Below are 23,634 nucleotides of genomic sequence, written 5' to 3' on the forward strand. Positions count from 1 at the left end.
ACATTATAAGACATGTCCCTTTTAACACAATGCTACCATATGAGCTACAAGAACATTTTATAGTTTTAACAGAGACGTTTAAGTATTGTTGTTTTACTCCATACCTAAGAATTACAGAGCAGTACAGAAAGTTGTTAATCGCTGTCACAATGACGTTTATCATTATGTAAGCATTGGTGAAATAGAACATTTACAGCAAACATAGCTTAAATTTAGTTTTTTTTGTAACATGGAAAGTACACTTACTTGTTCTACACATTGGATGTGACTGCCAAACTATTGCAATGTTTAATAAAAAATGCAGGGTTTGAGACATTTAACATTTATTATACTGTATCTGTAATCTGTACACTCAAAATTATTAGTTGACTTTACTTTAAAAAAATTGAGGAAATGTGTTGCGTTTAGGGCTGCAACTAATGATTATATTTAGTATCGATTAATCAGCAATTGGTTGACTTTACTTTTATAAAAAATTAGAAAACCTGTTGCGGGTAGGGCTGCAACTAACAATTATTTTCATAATCAATTAATCTGGTGATTAGTTGACTTTACTTAAAAAAAATGGGGAAATATGTTGCGTTTAGGGCTGCAACTAACGTTTATTTTTATTATCGATTATTCGGGTGATTAGTTGACTTTACTTTAAAAAATTGAGGAAACCCGTTGCGTTTAGGGCTGCAACTAATGATTATTTTCATAATCGAGTAATCGGGTGATAAGTTGACTTTACTTAAAAAATTTGAGTAACCTGTTTGCTGCGTGAAAAAATTAAGTAAGCAATTTTCATACTGTTACATATACATATCCTGGGACTAAAAAAAGGATATTTTTTCCCTTTTTTTAAACTTATTTTTAAATGTCTGGTCCTGAAAATTGCCCTGTCCCTTTGATCAAACATGAAAGTTGAACTGTGTACTTATTATTTAAAACCATGTTTTTAATAAAACAAATCTAATTTACATTTACCTTTAACCCTGTATTATACATTTACTACAACACTGAAATGGTAAAAATACACTATTAATATGAATAGTTTCAAATAAAGATTTGTCCCCCAAATTTATGTCATTGGTGTTACCCTACCCAAAGCACTTTTATTTTAAAACAATGCATCAGCTCTTTAAAATTTTTCATGGGTCAAGAGGTCAGTGAAAGAAGTGCAGTGGAGGAAGGCAAAAGGTTTGTGAGATGTCTTACTTTATTTGTCTAAAATATCATGATATATCTAAGAATTTTGAGATAAGATTTTTTGGATGTCATTAGTGTTACTCTTTTTTATAGTTGGGAGTGTTAAGATCTTTACATAAAAATACATTAGACTGAATAAGTATGTGATTGTTACATCTCTGATGAAATAGCACACGGCTAATGGCAGCCATTTTGTTAAAATATTAGTTTTTTTCTGTAAATTGTCATTAGTGTTACCGCCATTGGTGTTACTGTCATTGGTGTTACCGTCATTGGTGTTACTTCTCTAATGAGTACTTCCTAAGCACTATTCCTTTAACTGACTAACATAAAAGCATAAAAACAAAACAAGATGGAAATTTTTTTAGTTTTATCATATTCATTATCTATTATTATATTCTAATTTTGTCATTGGTGTTAAACCAAGTTTTGGTGTTATGAATGTATTTTCTTGTACTTTCTAGTAATATTTTGTTGTTGATATGGGATGTAAGACATTGTTGATATTTCAGTCTTTGCTTTAAAGCCTTTTTGGTTGAATATTTTTGTTTTTGTTGGTTTTAAAGAAAAAAGTCAAACTGAGAATCAAATAATTTCATAAAATGCTGGGTAAAGATAAAGAATTTACTTAAACAAATATTAATAATCAATTCTTGCTGTTATCATTCCTCTACTCAATCTTTAACTAAATACACAAGCTGTAATGAGAAAAAATATTTAGTATCAACATTAATGTTGTTTAAATCACAAGTAACACCAATGACAAATAAATGACTCATGGATTCTTTATTAAAATGTATTAAAAAGTTAAAAATAGATTAAGCTCCCCGTTTTGCAGATTCATAGATTTGACAAGTTAATTAATGCTATTAAAGAAGTTTTGGGTATGTTGAAAGAAGATCATTTAAGCAGATTTCCATCACCCGAATTCCACCTTTTTTGTAGAATGACCCGGGTGCGAATTCAAAATATGTGTTTGGGGTGTCATGTTAACCATGTGCATCATGCCTCCTGTCAAAATAAGTGCTCGCTGCACATGTGGCAAAAACATAAGTCAAAACAACCTTACGTAACAGAAAATACGTAACAGTATGAAAATTGCTTATTCTTTTAGGAAATAAAAATGTAAAAGCCAGAATAGCCGTAAGTGTAAAGTGTTTAAAGGAGAGACTTCTTAAGTGCTATTTTGACCCTCTCTAACAATTCACATATGGTTCTAAGCATTGACATATACAGGAGATTTGGTTTCACCTTAATATTAGTTTATATTAATATTTTTGAACTGCAGACAACAGTTGGCTAAATAAGGGCTTATAAACTGTATTTAAGATGCTACCACAGAGTGGTGCTGTGGCCTTTAAAAAAAAAAGACTGTCTCCTAACAACACATGTTTTGGCTGTCTACATTATTCTTTATGTCTATGTTTGTGTATGGTCGATAATCCTTCGCCCATATTTTTCAACATTTATTTGAGTCACAAGAGGCTAGTTGTCTTTTAGGAACATTTTTGGAACATTGTAAGAGGATGCATGGATGTTGCTTACAGTATAGATTATGACGCTTTATTGGTTTTTGTAAATGTAAACACTGTTAAGATGTTAATGAGAGAGAGAGAGAGAGAGAGAGAGAGAGAGAGAGAGAGAGAGAGAGAGAGAGAGAGAGAGAGACTACACTATACTGATAATAGTGTGAGTTTTTATAATGCTTTTCTGTTGAAATGGGAAATATTTTTTCCATACCAAAACTATATCACTGCTGTGTCAAAGGAGATACTGTACATGTTTTTCATTTAATTTAGCTGCATGTGTATAATATTACTGGCAGCTGTTAATTAAATGTTAGAGGATAAGGCAGTTTGTAGCGAGAAATGTAATGTTTGTGCGCGTTGCGACCGCATCGCCTCCATTATGAGCATGCATACCGCTTTCCTACATTTGAAATAACGAACTTGAGCACGCAAAAACGCGATATGTGAACAGCCCCTTCAGCATCTTTATTTTATTAAAATTGATTTCTGAAGGTAAATAGTCCAAAATACATAAGAATCATTTCCAAACCTTTGATGAATAACATATAACACAAAACAATATTTTGAAGGAAGAATATTCTTTATTGCTTATTGTGTAGATTCCTGAAAAGTTATATGCAATAAGTTATATAAAAAAAACATTTTTTTTTAAATCTAGAATTTACCAGAAATATGTCAAAACTGAACATGTATGAATAATAATAATAAACCAATCACCATGCAGGCTGTTTCATGCTCTCAAACTAAATACTCACTTCACAACATCTGTCAGGCTCTTTATAGTCAACCAGCAGGGTTTTGTGAAAGAGAAATGTTTCTAGTGGTGGCTCTTGTTCCACTCTTGTCTTTTGCAATAGGACAGATCCTGGCATACAGCTCTGTTTGGCATCCCATCTCTCTTTTTGGCAATAATCATTTGAGCCATTCGTCCTTTCTCTCTAGTGTATTCTCATTGTCACATATAGGTCAACATCTGATATTATGGCCACAATCCTACCACGAGAATAGATGTGTCAATGGCCCTAAGTTTGTGCGGTATGTTGGTGCCAAATATCAGCCAGTAATGGATTCTGTCATTACATATCACCTTTGGTATCTCGCATGGTAACAACAAAGACACAGTTTGTTAGACTAAAGCCAGGAGTACACACTCGTACGTGTACACAGACGTCCAACGCATGGGCATTGCGACAAAATGCAGTGCATCTTCTGGGCTACATACATTCTCTTGTAGGTACATGAGCGACTGCGCATTTAATGTACGGGGGGTTCAAAAATCTCTCTGATAAGTGATAATGAAAATTGCGGACCCGTCCAAAATGGACTATACTTTGGCCAAATTCCGACACAAATTCCTTGTGATTCCACATGATTACACTATCAGAAAACAAATGGTTTTAAAAGCCATCATTAGGGCAATACCCTTTAAAAAGTTCCTAATATGTACCATTTATGTTTTGATTTGTATACATTTGGAACCAATAGGTACTGTCACGGAGTGATTTTGTAAGGGCGGAACCGAAATAGTGGAGAGAAGTTCCGCCCGGACCTAGATGTTCAAACACCCATCACTTCCGGAAACCTCGGGCAACCGAAACTCGAGTGATATTGGCAACAGGTGCGCCAGCGAGCGTGGCGATCGCGGATTGGGCAATTCAGACGGCGTGAGGAGTATAAAGAGGACGTTGGAAATGCAGGAAGTGAAGTTAATTTCCAAGAGATACTATGGGTGAGACGGAGTGTTTGGGCGACTTGAGACAGGAAGAAGTGGATACGTATGTACATTGAGAATTCGCTAGACGAACTGGAGGATTGGATACAACTGCCTAATCAGGTTTGCAAGTAAGAAATCTTCAGGAGGAAAAGTTATACTTACCAGTTTGTCTGTTGTGAAAAGGCCACGTACACCGAGGGACCATGGGAAATCCGATAATGGGGTAGAAAAAGGACATAATCTCTTTGGCACATGTGAGTAGCTGGAAAGAGAGAGAGAGAGAGAGAGAAGACCGGTATCAAGAAAATTGTGAGTACGCTGAATTGCATTCATATTATCGTATACAAATGAAGATGGATTACTAGTATCTTCTTGACTGTGTAACAGCTTGTAAAGCGACCCCACCGTGGAAAGAGACGAGTGGGTGAGCCGAAATCCAGTGAAGTGGGCGGATGTTATCTTGCTGTGGCTACAACGTCTATTTTGGGCCATTCGCCGTGTCAGCAACCCTGACCTTCTCCAGGACGAAGCCCGGCCGAGTGTAGAGTGCTGACCTTAAATCACTGAAGTGTGTGTAGTGCAATGGGTGAGTCTGTCCTTGACGTGTGTACACCTGAAGTTTGCAGTGTTGTGCCGTGTCCCTGTCGTCTGTGCTCACCCTCTAGGCCGAGGAAGCCCCCTGTTGAAGGGAACGTGTGCTGTGTTGGCGGTGACCATCCATTTTCATGAACGCCCGCTTGTAACTTCGGCCCCTGTGTTCCTGCCTGAAGGAGGCGAAGCTCTAACCCCAAGTAAAGGTATCGTGTGGATGCTGTGGGAAAACCATTCATTGGAGGGAAGTATTTGGCTGTTGTATGTGAAACAAACGGTTGTGCCTGCTGTGTATGTTTACCAACTGTGGAGCGATTTCAGAGGTCCGCCCCAGTCTAGATCTCTGTCCTGTTGGTTGGAAGAGAGGAGAGGGAAGCGTTCGAGTCGGTCCCGCGGTGCATACCTGGTGTAGCCAACCTACCTGAATCCACCTATCGTGGTAACACCGGCCATGGCAGGCCCAACGAACAGCAGCCTTGGATCTGTGTCCCCATCTGCCCTTGCACGAAGCCAAGAGGTGGTGTATGGTTTTCCCCATTTACTCACTGAAGTCAGCGACATTGCAAAGGAGTGTTCTGTGTCTGTCTGTTACTAGTCTGCAAGGTCGGAGCCTAATACCCTGTGTCAGCGTGGGAGGATTTGCCTGCTGGCAGAAGCGACCAAGTCGAACGTAGATTCGGAGAGCCACGTGGTGAAGAGGTGCCGACGACATGTTACAACATACCCCCTCCGTCTCTCCTATCTTAAGGAGGCCAAAGTCTGGTGCCCATCGCCCCGAGGGTCTGTGAGTAAAACTTACCCTGTATGCCCTATTGAACACGTACCTGTCTGTACAAGCTAAAGCTACTTACCTTCAATACGCCCCTGTATGCCCAGTGCAAAGATCCAGTTGCCCTACCGGACACGTACCTGTCTGCACGAGCTAAAGCTACTTACCTTGAGTATGCCCCTGTATGCCCAGTGTAAAGATCCAGTTGCCCTATTGAATACGTACCTGTCTGCACGAGCTAAAGCTAGTTACCTTGAATACGCCTCTGTATGCCCAGCGTAAAGATCCAGTTGCCCTACTGAATACGTACCTGTCTGCACGAGCTAAAGCTACTTACCTTGAATATGTCCCTGTATGCCCAGCGTACAGATCCAGTTGCCCTATTGAATACGTACATGTCTGCACGAGCTAAAGCTACTTACCTTGAATATGCCCCTGTATGCCCAGTGTAAAGATCCAGTTGCCCTATTGAATACGTACATGTCTGCACGAGCTAAAGCTACTTACCACGAACACGCTCCCGTACGTTCAACGCGAATGACATAATTTTTTACAGTGCACCTGTGAAATGTATAAACATTTTATAAAATAAAATTTTATAAATTGTACTCAAAAATAAGTATAGTTAAATGTAAAAATAAATATGATAAAAAAAGGATAAAATATACCAAAACTTAGAATTAAATGAGAACTAACATGAACTCCATTTATTTGAATTTTTTTTGGTAATATATATATATATTCAATTATAATTTATTAAAAATATATACTTAATTAAAATATAACTTTTTTACTTCACATTAAAGTTGCACTATAATTATTTGGTTTATCACAGTGATTAAAAAATTTGGGAAGTGAAAAGTGAGATCCTGACAGCCTCTGACAGCAACAAGAAAGTTATCAAAACAATTTCCCATTACAAAATCACCGCACTGGCACAATGCTTCAATTACATAATACACGGGCTGTCGGCTATCAATTGATCATAACAGTACATTTAAATACTGAGAGCGGGCAAAGCACAGCCTATTTAATGTGGGCAATGATACGCTTATCATTATCTTCTCTGGCCTCCCTTACATCTTTACAATCCCAATGAGCTCTCTTGGCAACATTATTTGCCCTACTTTATGAGAACATTAATCACATGTCCATGTACTATAAGTGAGATAATTTCTCTTGTGTCCTAGGGGTTTAGTGAAACCTCTCACTGTAACAGTCCTACTGGATTATGTTTATTCATAACATATGCGAACATCCTCAATGATTCGTATGATGTCAGTGTATTTTTGACTCTGCTGCCCTTTTCCTCATACATTTTTATTCAGAGCCCCTGGCAAGAATGTTGCATTAATGTGCTGCTTGCAATGATGAAGTATTTAACTTTCAATTTGTAAGTTTGTATTCCTGGCGTAATCGGGTTGATTATTTTCTGTTTTCCAGCAGATGACTTGTAGCAGTACTTTAGGGAATTAGCAAATACTCAGTCCGTATATTATATAATATGGTCCGATTGACGATTTTAAAGACCGACATTATCATAATTCCTTTCGCTTCGGCCTGTAAGTTAAATCTTGTTAGCATTGCATTGTGAGCCAATCTTTCAAACATGGTAAGGAGCCTCACATTTCCGGCTGACGTCAGATTCAGGCCAATTACAATGTACAGATTACCTGGCCAGTCGAGATATGAGGGAGTGTTAGTATGAACTGTAGCAGACATTATTTTAATAGTGTTGTTACAATAAAAGTAAACATTTCAAATGATTTTAGCAGCTGTACTGTACAGTTAAGAAAAATGCTGACAACACTAACAATAAAAATCCTATTTATTCCGTCCTGAAATTAAACTCGGAGGAGATCAAAGCCTGCTTGTCTGAATGTTAAAATGAACAATAGTGCTATAGGCATACAGAAGTGTGTACATGTTTCAAGGTTTTTTAGTAAAGCTTCAGCTGTCAAAATGCTATGCTGAAAAAACTGTAAAACACCAAAAATTTTGTGCAATTAAAAAGCGGCACTTTAAAGCTGGCAGAGTTTCAGAACTGCAATCATCTGGAGAATACAGATCTGGCCATCTGTAAGCACACCAGCAGATGACAGATTAGATGACCTGATTCTTACCATAATTTACACCTGAGGTATCTACACTAAAAAAGAGACGTGTCCAATGTTCTTAATTAAAACACATTCACTTTACACAATCTGTTCCCCAACTTGTCTGCAGATCAACTTGTGTGTCGATTAACCGGTTTTCAGCATAAAGCCATACAGTAGATGTTAGAATGGTGTAAATAAATAAAATAATATTGTTTTCTTAAAAAAAAAAAAAAAACTTAATTTGATCATGTTCAACACACTTAAAAAGCATTATGAGATGCCACTACAGTGAATGATTTTTTTCTAACAACCACACGCAAATGGGCAGTGAATCTGTAGTTCCCAACATACTTTGCATTTGACTGCACTTGGAGAGTGTTTTTTTTAAATAATGTGATATTTTAAGAAAAGAAAAATACCTGTTAGTGTTTAATGTTAATTTATGTTAAAGATAAAGAAGATCTCATGGCAAGTCGTGTTATAGTCACAAAAAATTTGAATAATTTGAATAATTCACCATTTTTCGTGCCTTGAGCACAAATTTCTTTTTTTGTGTCAGTCGCACAAATTGCTATAAATAGTTTTTCATGTCGGTGGCACAACTTTCCTTTTCATGTCATCTTATGTATTATGTTTTCTCATATTTTTTCCTATTTTTGCCACGAGAGTCTTGTTTTATATTTATGTTTTATCATGATGGCAGGGTTCTGACAGTCTCTTGTTTCATGTGGAGGGTCATGGCCTTGTATATTGGGTCATGTGCCTCTGGCGTCTCGTTCCAAGTCCCCGCCCCCTTGTTCTCCTTGTTAATTATTCATTATTGGTTATCCCTCTCACCTGTGTTGCCCTCGTTTAGTTCCCCTATTTAATCTCCTCTTGTCTCTTGTCTTGTGCTGGTTCATTGTGTTCACATGTGTCATGTCATGCAGTCTTAGTGTTCATTCATTTAAATGTTTTCATTAGAGTCTAGTTCATCATGTCAAGTCAGTGTTTGTAAAAGATCATGTTGTATGTAGTTTTGCCCCCATGTGGGCTTTTGTTTTCATGTCTCAGTTAATAAATGTTCTATGTTCACTCCCCGATATCGTCTGCGCTTGGGTTCTCTTGTTCCCTGTGTCAAACCCTGACAATTTTCTTACCATTGTCGCTTGGGGTTGGGGTTACAATCACTTTCTGTTACATTTTTAGACATCCAAACCCCAACTTCAGGCGAGAAGTTTTAAAAGCGGAAGAAAAACATGTAGAAACCAATATATAAAAGTACCCCAAATCTAACCCCAAGCGACAATGATTTAAAAATAGGTACATGGGTTGTGCAACGGAAATGAAAAACCAGCTTAATCTCACGAGAAATTGTACATATTTTACGAGTTGGCTAATTCAAGTACGTTAAAGAACTGGTGAATCGGTTTTTTGAACTGTCCGAAAGAACTGATTCACAAAAAAGAGTTGGACTTCCCATCACTAATTTGTATAAATTCATACGAAGTTAATCGTGCAAAATGGTACGATTCTCATGATAAAACAACAACGAAACCGAACCCCGCACCTAACCCCAACGTCTTAGGAGTCAAGGCAAATCGTACCATATGTAGTACGAATATGTAGGAATTCTCGTGAGATAGTGTTGGAAAAACTATTTTTATAAATTCGCCCTAATTGACCCAAAATAGACATTCATGCTCAAGGCACGGAAAAAAGCTGAATTTCGTGCCATGGACATGAATAATTTTTTTTGTGACAACAACACGACTTTCCGTGAGATCTCGTTGCAAGAAGAGTTTGTGTTATATTTTATTGAGTTTTGTGGGTACCATGGTGCTTGCGGTTAAATAGGCTTTAGGCCCAGCTGCACTACTTCCTGAACTTCAGCCAGCTCCTTGTTTCCTGTCTGCCATTATTGGACAAACTGATTAATCCAGGTGTGTCTGATTGTTGTTGTTGTGACTACTGGGGTCAGGCACACCTGGATTAATCAGTTTGTCCAATAATGGCAGACAGGAAACAAGGAGCTGGCTGAAGTTCAGGAAGTAGTGCAGCTAGGCATAAAGCCTATTGAAGTTAAAGTTATAAAACATTATTCGTTTGACCTAACTTATTTTATTCTTATTTTAAACTAATTGTGGAAAGTCCATTGGACAAACTATTTTTTGAGAGACTTCAGCAGTCATATCAGACCTTTGCTCAGTGTATGCAAATTGGTAGAAGATTAAACAGTACATTAAATACATTTCAACAAGAAGTGTGTTGTTTTATCTGCTTATCAGTAAATCAGATCCAGGTTTGCGATTTCCCAGGAAATCCATTTGGCTTACAAGAGCTTTGTGGTCAAAATTACAAATATTTCTGAATATTACATGCACATTTTCTTCTTGCATAACAGAATAGAAGACTCATTATCATGGGGTTAAATGTGTCTTTAAATTAAAAATGAATGAATATTTCAATTATTACATTGGATGATTTAACCAAATGACCCTTTATAATGGTAACAAGTTAATATGCAGTATAAACGTTTGATATAGAAATTGAATTGAATGGTGATAGAGTTAGCTAATTTAAAACACCCGAGTCTTTGAAAAAATGGTTCAGCGTTACACCTAAAGAGTTCATATTAGTACCTCAGAGGTACAAATTGGTACCAAAGATAGCTTTTTACATATTTGTATCTAAAATTTATAACTGTAAGCCCATACAGGTTGATTGAACTTTAAAAAATTATGGACACACGTTGCCCTGAAAAAGTTAATTTTGCCTGGTTAAAATAACAATTAATTTTAAGTTTAATGTACTTAATGTTTTAATTTCTTCCAATATTCCTGCACTCTTAACCCGGATTAGTTGACTGTTATGTATGTGGTGGATGAACCCAAGTGCAGACAGAGATAACTCAAATAAGACTTTTATTAATGTACAAAACAGAAAACAAAATATAAACAATATAAACAAGATACTAAAACAGAGGAAGTGAACAGTAAACAAGACTAGACTATAACTACACTAAACACTAAACAGGGTGACACTACACAATGAACTTGACAATAAACACTACTTGACTAGACTTACTATAACAACATACTCACAGGTAATTGGAACAATGCACAAGCACAGTACAACAAACACAAGGATCTTAAATAGAGGACGACTAATGAGGGCAACAGGTGACAGGAGTTAAACAATGAAGATGAGGATAACAAGGTAGCGGGGTAAAAGAGACAAGACACAGGGAACACGTGGTCTAGTAAACCAATACTGAGACCATGTGAACCCACACAAAACATGGGTCTGTCATGATTCTGCCACAAGACTAGATTAAACAAAGGACAAGATGGCAGAACCATGACAGAATCCCCCCCTTAAGGAGCGGCTTCCAGACGCTCCCCAGGGGAACACTAAACACGAGACATGACAGACTGACAGATAGACAGACACCAAGAAAACATGACAAATATACACAGGGGCAGACAAGAAAAAATTACAAGAGGGTTGGGGTGACATAATAAAAACAACAAACAAGGGAGGGGGGGCGGAGGGAAAACAGAGTTCATGTAAGGAAGTCCAGGTAGGTTGGAGCTGGGTGGGCAAGGGGTCTTGGGTTCAAGGGTAGTGGAGGGCTTGGGACGAGGAGTCTGGGAAGGCTTGGTGGGGATCTTGGAGGGAACAGGCTTGGTTGGGGATGCAGACTGGTTAAGGGGTACAAAAGGAGGTAAGGTAGGGTTTCAGGGCGTGGTGGGGTAGACAAGGGAGCAGATGGGGGCGAGCCAGGACTCACAGGGTAGGGGAGAGAGTCAAGGGAGGACATGGAGACAGTGGCAGGGGAGGAAGCAACAGAAGGAGCCGGTAAGACAGGGGGCGTTGTGGCTGACAGCGGTGACGAGACAGGTACTGTGACAGGGGGCGCTGCGGCCGGCAGCGGAGACGAGACAGGTACCGTGACTGGGGGTGCTGCGGCCGGCAGCGGAGACGAGACAGGTACCGTGACAGGGGGTGCTGCGGCCGGCAGCGGAGACGAGACAGGTACCGTGACAGGGGGCGCTGCGTCCGGCAGCGGAGACGAGACAGGGACCGTGACAGGGGTCCTCCCGACACAACTGGTCCACGACCTCACGAAACGTGCGGCGGATCAGCCCCTCCCGTTCAGGCAAGTAAACCAATACTGAGACCATGTGAACCCACACAAAACATGGGTCTGTCATGATTCTGCCACAAGACTAGATTAAACAAAGGACAAGATGGCAGAACCATGACATTGACATCACTAGAAATTTGTGAGGAAACCCGTTGCATATAACTTTAGTTTTTATCACTTTATAATACTTTTGATGTTATAAATGGTATTATAACACAAAATGAATGACTGACCTTAAGTCAATCATTGAATAAACGTGATTCTCCACAGAAACACACACAAAACTGTGTTTTTGACATACATTGTCAGTACTGTGGATAAAAATACAATAAAATGTTCTGAACAGGGTTCAGAAAAAAAAGCAGAAAATAATCAAAATATTCAGACGCAAAGGATTGTGGGTACTCCTTAATTTTAAGTTCATTTTACTTGAATGTTCTAGTTTAATGGATTTTGTAAGCTTAAAAGTTAAATCAACTTAACTTTTTAAGCTTTGGCTTCAAAACAGAAAATATTAAGTGATGTTTACTTGATTGTTTAAGTTAAGACAATTTCTGGGTTAACAGTGTATAGGTATTCCCCACAAATGACTTTTTTTTAAAGGGTACTTCCTCAGTGACAGCTTGACCCTTTTTAAAGCGTACTTCTGAAAGCTGACAATAGTTGAGCAGACTACTAGCTTTACAATTCAAGGGCATCTCAGACAGAGATACGGTTAGGCACATATGAATAGCAATGTGCCCAAACATTTATGGCTCTGACAGACGAAACCCAAATTTACCCCAAAATCATCTCCAAATATTGATTAATGACATAGTGTGTTCGATGGGGATGTTTCATTTTTATTTAAGTCTCAATGAAGGCAGTCTGATCTAAACTAAATGGAATGTTGAGAAATGTGCTCCAGGCCGCAAACGTATAAGACATGATCAGCTTTTCCAGAGCGGGGCTATTTCGGAGCACCGTCAGAGAGATCAGTAAAGTCACGGTGACATTTGTTGGAAATAATACTTTTTGGAGTGTCATCCAAAAGACCATATCAGCAGCCGTGCAGCAGCACATGAAACCTCATTCCTTTGATATTGTTGAGGGACATTAACTAGGAAATGACTTCTCTTCTTCTTTTTGTGAGCATGCTTATCTAGTACAGTACATAAGAATGCTACAGACAGAGAGGCTTATAGTGTGAGACAAAATGGAAGTCCTATGCACTTGATCTGTCAAATTACATAGGCTTCAATAGAGTTAAAATAGACTAATGGTTGTTGTAGTGAACTGTGCTGTGGCTATATAATGCATATGTATTTAAGACCTTGTACTTTGATGCAATTATGTTTCACTCCACAGTCTTAGACCTTAAGCATGTTAAATTACTTAAATGTGCATTGTGTAACTTTTAGAAGGATCTCTTGACAGAAATGCAATATAATATACATAACTATATTGATAAGTTAAACTTGAAATTGAAAGAGAATTATTGCTTTCATTGTTAAATAAAGAAGAAAAATCTATCAGATTAAATTAGTTTTGACCTGAGATCACTATGAATACATACTATTGGTTGTGGGCACCAAGTGCAACCTGGAATGAACAAGGAAGCTGATTGGCCATTGGAACTCCACACTATAAAAAATGATTCATTGAATTTAATAAATTTTTTAAGGTAAGTGGTTGCAATCAATTTATTTAAGCTACATTTAAACAAAAAAGATTAGTAAAGTAAAATAAAATATACAACTTTTGTTTAAATGTAGCTTAACCCCTTTGCTGTCACCCAACCCTTTTAAGTGTATGGGGGGAATTTGATGTGCACCTTTAAATTAATATAACTCTGGCATTTTTTTGTCTAGAAGCCTAATCTTGGTCTTGTTTTAAAGAAGACAATTTAAGGTTTTGGATATGAAAATATTAAACAGAATGTTATAGCAGTTTAAATTTCTTTTAATAAATAAAAATAATTCCATAACATATTAATTTTATAAATAAAACTATTAAAATGTAATTATTTCAAAAAAGAAATAATGCAAAAATGAAGCCATAAGTCTCAAGTTGTTGTGATTCAATTTTCAAGGTAAAATCACAAAAAATGAGGTTTGTGTGACTTTTTTTGTCGTTTTACCAACAAAGGCCACTAGGTGTCATTGTCAACGGTTTGCTGCATACTCTTGCTGCAAATTAATAAATAACTGTCACTGCATTATTATTACTGCTAAAATGTTTTGAAATATGAAAACTACAGTCTTGGAGCTTTCCAATGATATATAGTTTGTCAACATTTTTGAAGATTTATAATATGATATTAGAATTATGAATATATAAAATTAATATGCATTCCTATGGGGGGTGGGGTCATGTAACTAAAAACTGTCACTACATTATTTCTATCATCAGATGACCTTGAAATATGAAAACTACATTCTGAGAGCTTTCCAGTGATATATAGTTTATCAAGATTTTTTAGGTTTAGAGTAGGGGTTTAGTGTTATAAATATGTAAAATCAAATTGGGCCTACATGTGGGCCTGTGACATTTTAGAAACTGAGTCTCACTACGTCATAATTCTCCCAAAATAGTGAGGATATATGAAAACTACACTCTTAGAGCTTTCCAATGATATATAGTTTGTCATGATTGGATAAGAATTCACATGAAAAACACTGAAGTAAACGTAGGCGCCCCGCTGGCAAGACAGTGACATTTAGCAGGATATAAATGTTTTGAGGCGCACTCTCTTCATAAATGAATCAATTACTCTCCCTTCATAATTTATTTTATAAAACACTGCTGAAATATGTATTCTAGAGGCTTAGACCTTTCCAACAATATATAGTTTGTAGTGATAGATTAACATTTACCTCAACAATATTGAAGTAAATACAGGTGTCCCGTATACGGGACGGCGACAGAAATAAATTTATTGCAATCACTTACTGTCACTGTACCTTAAAAATTGATTAAATTCAATGAATTATTTTTTTCAGTGCACATGTCACATGTGTGCAAATGATCTCTGTTGGAAAAGTGAATGTTCTTCTCCTACCCAACTTGGTGTTGATCCTGGTTACAAAAAGGAGAAAAGTTGCTAAAGCATTCATGGATGTAGCCACTGAGTTTGGAGTATGTTCTTTCCACCTATTTTTTTCACTTAAAAAAGTTGATCAAACTTAGTATCAATGCTGCTTGTATTTCCTGCTTCATTACACATAATGTAGAAATCTATAGAGGTTTGTAACAACATGACGGTCGGAATTTTTAATTTTTGGGTGAACTATCCCTTTAAACCCCATAACAAATTTTGCCAACATCACATGATGTCACCCTCTAATATTTCAGTTTTTAATCAATTGTAAATAACATCGCTCAGTTGGTAGAGCATTGCATTAAAAACATAAAGGTCATGAGTTTCGATTCAGCGAACACACATACTGATAAAAAAATTATAGAATAAATGCACTATAAAAATAAATAAATAAAAAATGCACTGTAAGTTGCTTTGGATAAAGCATCTGCCAAATCCATACTTTCAAAATGTTAAAACATACTATCTGTTTTGTTTTCACACACCATATAAAGCTGCTTTGAAGATTTTGAACTAAGAGGTTAATCTGTGACATTAAGATCCTCCATTGGCCAAACTTCTCTCTATTAGACCTTTCAGGGCAGATATGGTTCACAAAACGAAAAGCAAATTTCTTTGCACAAGCTCACGTTTTTGCTCTCAGGTTTGCACTGCAAATAAATCAAAGTAAAGGATCTTACTTAAAGTGTTCCAGGACCTTATTGGACCTGAGATTTCTTTACATGTCCCATTCATAAGCATGTTCAATGCCGACTTACATGAGAAGAATGCAGAATGGTAGCAAAGATGAAAAGCGTCACCAACTGACCTTCAAGAGTACAGATGTGAAAATGTTCTCACATTCCAATCAGGCTTTCTGACTGATGGTCTTGACTAAATAGACAGTGAAAAGAGAGGCTATCGAGCAAGATAAAATCATTTTTACTTTGAATTATTTTTCTGCTGTGTCGGGCATTCAATGAATGCCAGCGGCCATTGAGAGCAGATGCATGGTGCTCGGCACACGGTTTTACTCCGTAAATGTGTGTCCTTGATGCAATTAAAATGTTCTCAGTTAATCAGATGAGCCTTAATGACAATCACATTCCTCGCCCACATCCATGGCTGAATTTATTTTAAAACGTCTAAGGGCAATTGTCATGCATAACCGGTCGTAGTTACAAATAGGTTTACAGGCTACCTATATAAAGAAACACACTCTCTGGGCAGTTGCCTTGCAATTAAACCACAATTACCATGTAGAGAGGTGATTTATTGGGCGACTGCACGATACAACAAGCTGCAAGGTAGTTTAATGGCCTGATAGTTATAAGACCTATTTCAGGAACCACAGGGGGAAATGCCATATGAGAGACATAGCTTACAACAAAAGCTGTAACTTTATCTGTGTGTTAAAAAACAACAACTTGGGATTGGCATGACCCCTACACTTTTGTAAAGAGATCGGTTTGAGCAGAATGCATTGAACCATATTGTTGGTGCATTTTATGAGTAGCAGCCCGGATGAAAAAATACTGTAGGAAACTTTAGTATTTATTTCTATAGTTACCATAGTAAACTTTAGTATTAATAGTATCAATTCATAATATAATAGGGTGATTCTTACAAAAACTTGGTTTAAAAATGTCAAGCATGAAAATGTAAAAATTGCTTAAATGTACTTTTTTTCCCACCAGACATTGAAAAACAAAGTCTGGAGAAAATGGGAACATTAATTGGGAACATTAATTTAAAAACTTTTACTTATCATTTAACACTTTTTGTAACATAATTTAAAAAATTAGTCCTAAAAAATCTCATTACCGCAACAGTCAGAAAATATCAACACTGACATATTTTCAAAATGACATGAGAAACCTGAAAGAACATAATTTGGAGATTCTGCACATGCATTTAAATTCAAAGTAGTATGCTTCTATTAATTAAATAAACATTTAATAAGCATCTGTTGCGGTAATGATAATCAAAATGTCGTGTAAGCATTCTGACAAGACAATATTTCAAATTAACTGTAAAAAAATGATCTTACCTGGTAGCCATCTTGAAGTAACTGGTCCATGTGCTTGGTCACTCAAAATCAAACACTATTAAAATTCTGTATGTGTGCTTAAACTGTTCTCAAAAAGTGTTGCGGAGGATGAGAACATCAGGCATGGACACATCATTTTCCTAATTTTTCTTCATTATTATTATACATGAATATTCGGTAAATATTTTTTCTGTCATCTAAAGTAGTCTAGCAAAACATCCATTTATTTTTTTTCTTAATATTTTTGTGCTAATTTGATTAAATTACAACATAACGCATGTTCAAACACAGCCGGACACATTGCGGTAATGAGAATTTCAGCAGAAAATGAGATAAAATTTACATTTATAAATTCTTATGTTGAAATCACACATTGTGCAAGGTAGAACACAGTATTGTGTTAATTCTGATGCTTTTTAATGTTACTATATTACACATTTTAAAGCTAAAATCATTAGTGCCGTGGTGTTTCAATGGTTTCGTGAGAATCACCCATTAATGGTTAGATGAGGGATGGAAGGAGGTGTGGGGTGGGTGCAAGTTCAGTGTGCGATGATACCGTTTATACAGTTATGCATAATTTGTGTAAAAGAAATGCTTCCAAAATCAACCTTTTCCCTTTAAATTTTTCATTCATTTTGCTGTTGACCTTGTGATGGCACACTAGCACTGTTGTTCATGTGCTATGAGTATAGCTGTAATCCTGCTGATGTTTTTCTTTTTATTTACAGATGTTAACCTTCAGTGTCCACTGTCTCTCATCACCAGGGTAGATATCTAATCAAATAAACAGCAGATGGGTTAAAAGGGTCTGCCACGCTTTTAAAACAAATGAACTGCTGCGTATCAGCTCTGCAGTAGACGGATGACCGTGAGTCAAATAATATGTTTGATATGGTTAAACCTCATGAAACGTATTAAGAATTAAAAAATCATCTCCTACTGGGTATATATGACCACCAGCAGAATCGGTTTAATATCCTTATCCGTTTACATACCCCGATAGTATATATATATTCGATGTGTCTCTCTCAGGGGTTTTTCTCCTCCTAGGAGTATTCCCCCTGGACTAGCCAGGAGGGTTTTCCTCCTAGGGTTTTTTTTCATCCCCTGGAGAGCCCGCCACCATTGGCTTAACTTAATACTTTACTGTACACATTACATTATTACTACGCTCGCTTTTTTATACCTTTTCCTATATCTACTAATGTAAAGCTGCTTTGAAACAATTAACAATTGTGAAAAGTGCTATATAAATAAAATCGAATAGAATTGAATATAATGAGTAAATATATACAGTAGGTGACTTTAGCCATACAGTCAAAATGGCACAAAAGCTGTCACAGGGACAGTATCCTTTTAAATGTCCTAATATGTACTATTTAGGTAGCCTACAGATATGTAAACATAACATTTGATACCAATATGGACTTTTGAGGTGCTATCCACCTGTTTCTTGACGTAAATGCGGATGCCACCATCTTTGAGCTTTCTTGTTTATGACTTCCGGTGAGCCACTAAAGCTAATGGTAGTCTATTGCAAAGGACACAAATGTGCCGTTTTGATTGGCTGTTTAATGTTTATTATGAAATCCAGGAAGACCGACATAATTTGTGCAGTTAGGGGTTGCCATAATAGCAATAATACAAACGCAGTAAATCTCTACAAAACATTTGTTTTAACCATAATCCATGCACAAGAACTGAATGTGTATGTGGCGCACATGCACTCGTGATCTGTATTTACAAATCTATCCAGTAAAACCTTTCATAGAAACAATAAATACAATAATTGTTTAAAAACAACTAATATTGTGCTGATAAAAATATGCTGATTTATTTATTCTGCTACTATATATTATTACAAAAATGCGATTACAGTACAGAATATATGCAACTAAATCTGCTTAGTTAATGTTTATAATAGTTCGTAATATGTTTGCGCGTACTTTTGTTATGTTTTAAATGAAAACGCAAATATTTTATAAAGTAAGCAAATAATTTCATAAGCTCATATCTCACCTAGTGCATAAGAAGCGATGTAATAATATTTTCATAAAACAAAAACAACACTCAATACATGGAGTTTAATATGTTTATTATGGTTTGTTCAAATAACTTATTATGTGTTAAATGAGAAAAATACTGCTGACTGTGTCGGACCGCGTGAAGCTTGACGTGTCGCCATAAACAAGTCCATTAAAAATTGCCGTTTAAAAAAAACTTACAACAGAGGGACAGTTGTGACATTTTAAACCAGGCCCTGAAAAGTTAAAAACACAAAGTCTTGGTAAATTCCATGTACAAACACTCGACTGACTTTCTCATTGTAAAGATACTGGTATGTCTCTGTGCTTTTATATTTGCGCATTGAAGACCCGTCACCTCCGATCAACAACACGAAATTATTGAATACATCTTCATATATCAAGCCACTCCTTAATTTTATCCTCACACTGGTTCATACATGGCAGGTGTAGTAAATATTAACTGTTTAAATCATGTTTTATGCGTGCTCCCACTACACTGTTTTCTACCGGCTGGCTATTGAAACGGAAGTCTCGCACCAGAAAGAAAATACGTCACATCACTTACTTCCGCGTTTGAGAAACAGGTGGATATGCACTCTATAGATCAGTGGTTCTCAAACTTTTTCGGCGTGCGCCCCCCCCCATGCATGACATAAAACATTATAAAACTTAATAATTTTAATTAAACAAATATTAAATTATACAATGTATTGCTGTTGGTTAGTAGCCTTATTTTTCTGAGGTTTCATAACACAGAATTTATGATAAATTGATGTATTTTATAAAATGCCATCTCGGCCCCCGGTTTGAGAACCACTTCTTTAAATATAAAAATGTACTTTTTTGATACCACCCAACAGGTTTTGTACCTTTTTCTGATTGCTGTGTGTGAAAACAGTGTGATGAACATCACATTTGTCATTGCTGTCAACATAAAAAAAATGAGGAATTAGAATTATCTGAACATTATTTATATTTGCTAAACAAGTGAACTATTAAGCTATTAAGTGAACATTTACAGTAAAATAATTCAGCATGAAGTTTAAACAAATTATTTATGCAAGTCAGTTGAACCTACTTTTTAATTGTTACTTGTTTGAAATCGAAATTTATTAACTTAATTTGTTAACATAAAATTTATTTTGATATGATATTATTTTTACAGTGCATCATTTAACAATAATCTTATTTTTACAGAATATTAATTTTACCATCCCAATATTTGAATTTTAGAAATTTTTATACATGCAGCTGAGGTTTGCTTTTTAACTATTACTACTTTTATCTATATTAAACTCTTATCTAGAATCATCTTGTGGCCTTCCCTCCATCTTAACTACACCCTCTCAATTTGAAATATTTTAATCAGAATACTTGATGCATTTATCTTTGGCATACAGTAAAATATATCCATTTTTGAGTCCCTGCCATATTTAACGGAAATCGAAAGTACTTTCAGCATCAGAGCTCATCATCTTAAATGGCGTTCAGATTGCATGGATGTGAAAATTTCTCTTAAGACACACCTTCAGTACCTACATGAAGATAATCATTGTTATTAGAGAAAATGTTCATGAAGAAATGTCGTCATACTCTTGCATAATTCTTCAGCTCTTTGAAATTATATAACAGAATGTGGGGGCAAATAAAAACAGCATCTTGAGCTGTGAAATGCTTTTGAGTCTAACTTTTGATCAATGTGATCAAGTGTCTTTTCTTAATGTCCTAAATCAGAATTTAAACACTATGGGGTGGTTTCCCGGACAGGGATTATCTTAAGCCAGGACTAGGCCTTAGTTTAATTACGAAATATAACTAGTTTTAACAAACATGCCTTACTAAAAACATTACTGGAGTGTATTTTGAGGAAAACAAAGGGCACTGATGTATTTTAAGCTATGTCAGTGCAAGTTGTTTTCAGTTTGGACAGCTCTTACATTTATTTTAGTCTAGGACTAGTCTAATCCCTGTCTGGAAAACCGCCCCTATATATCTGAGCCATGGGCGCTGAATAACACAAGGCAAAAAAAATATGCTGTCAGTGAAAGTCTAATAGATGCCTAACCATAGCCCAAGAATAGACGATGCGTATACGTTTAAAACATGTAAAAGAAATGAAAGCTTGAACACGTAACAAAGTGATTTTCTCCGAGACCTGATAACATTTGCATCCCAAACTATGACAGCATCTTTACCACACAAACCCTTGACAGACATGACAAATATCGCGTTATACTCATCGTTTTCTATGTGTAGGTGTTTTTTAACCATGATAAGTAAATTCCTAAAGCGGTAATTTTCTTATCGCATTGTGTTTATGGTTTTATGTGTTTAAATACTGATCAATCTACAGGTTATTTAGTGACCTAACACATCCTGAAGTTTGATTTCTCAGAGTTTTTCAAAATAAAAGTAAATCGGGTTTAAATATGAGGATATCCTGTTGGGTCGAAAGTAACACTTTTTACTTGTGTCCCGCTGCTAATACTGTTGTATGTGTTAAAAATGTATATTATTCTAATTTAATTAAATTTTCAGTGTTCAAACTGTTGAAAACATGTTTTATTCTCAACAATTTAAGTTTGTATTGTTGGTTACTTTTGAAACATTTGATAAAACTGAAATTTAAAATAAAAATGTAATTTCATTATTTTTTACAAAGATAAATGACAAAATAAGTTTGCAGTTACATATTAACAAGGACAAGGTCATAGTCATTTATATTTAACACAAACAAGTGTAACACAAAAATCTGTTGCATTTACTTTCGTTCCAGCTCAAAGGGAAATTATACTAAAGTCAAAATATATCTCTGTCTAAAACATTACCTTTTAAAATTAAGTTTTTCTGAAAAATTGTACTTTCGCCCCTGCTCTCCCCTACTTCTCCAAGTTATTTTTGCAAAAACGGCATGTTACCAAATTCGTAGAAGTAGAAGTGGGTTACTCATAGCCGACTATAATGGGTCTATATAGTTAGCCGTTATTTCACCATCTCGGTTTTTGATTGCTGGTAAGTGTCTTGCAAGACATGAGAGTCATGGCTCATAAACCCTTTTCGACCATATGCAGCAGGCACGTATTTTGACATGCCACCCAATGCACGTAGGTTTCAATGACGCACTGAAGACAATTGAGTTTTTTTTCTCTTTGAAAGAGGAGGCACTGGCCGCCACTACTAAAGAGTGCATATTAGTACCTTAAAGATACACATTAGTACCAAATGCATGCATACCCTTACCTAGGACCTTTTTAAAGTGTACAGTGACAGTTTGGGACAAAGTGCAAATGTTTGATTCAAAGCACTGGACTAGATTCAATTTATTTGAGGATGTAGGGTAATAAATAATTACTGTAATAAAAACACTTTATTCTTAACAGACACATAAGATACTTTTTTAATATCTGCATTGCAGAGAAAATAAAATCCTCACAGAGCCACACAAAAATACACAGACGATAGAGTTTGTGCTTGGGGTTAAATATAGAAGAACACTTATTGAAACATTGTTCCCATCATTACAAGGTTCAGTTCTCACTGTAAGATTAGTCTATTATGTATGGGTTCACGTTGAGTACAGTACTTCTATTAGAAATGATCTAACAACTCAGATCACAGTTAACTCTTAACAAGACATAATGGGTACGCTGTGAGAAGCATCAGATATATTGTCTGGTGTAGGCCACCCTTTGGGGCTATTTCATTTTCAGCATCATTTTTCATTCATGGTAAGATTAGACAGTCTGAATGTGATTACAAATTACAAAGCTCTTACCCGGCCTCATAGAAAATATGAGTCAACTATTTGGGTTTCTTCTTAAGGTCAATCATTTTTGGCTCTTTCTCTTTCTAGGAAACATTTAAAAATGAAAATATTTCATTGACCCAATCTTTACATGGTGACTTTGGTGTTTTTATCCACTTTTTTTACATAAATGTGAGCGCCGCCATCTTTGAGCTTTCCGGTTTATGACTTCCGGTGAGCCACTAAAGCTAATGGTAGTCTATTGCGAAGAACACAAGTGTGGCGTTTTGATTGGCTGTTTAATGTCTATTATGAAATCAAGGAAGACCGACATAATTTGTGCAGTTAGGGGTTGCCATAATAGCTGATACAAACACAGTAAATCTCTACAAAACATTTGTTCTAACCATAATTCACGCACAAGAACCGTGCCCCCCCAAACAGGTTATTGTGCCCCCCTACACAGTTTTTTATTAATTTAATATATATATATCAAGAATAATTAAAATAAATTAAACATTGAATGTTTTATGACTTTTAATGTAATCAAATGAGGAAAATATAATTGATATATGTTTTCTTTAATTAAAATAGACCAGTTTCTCTGATTGGTTGTATTGCGGGGTCTCATGCGTCTTTACGTCTTTAGCATATTTGTGACTTAGCAACGTGTTTTTTTGCGGCATTTTATGGATCGTGTAAAATATGGATATTAGAAAATTTAGAACG

This window comes from Misgurnus anguillicaudatus, chromosome 12 (genome assembly GCF_027580225.2).
Source record: "Misgurnus anguillicaudatus chromosome 12, ASM2758022v2, whole genome shotgun sequence".
Lineage (NCBI taxonomy): Eukaryota > Metazoa > Chordata > Actinopteri > Cypriniformes > Cobitidae > Misgurnus > Misgurnus anguillicaudatus.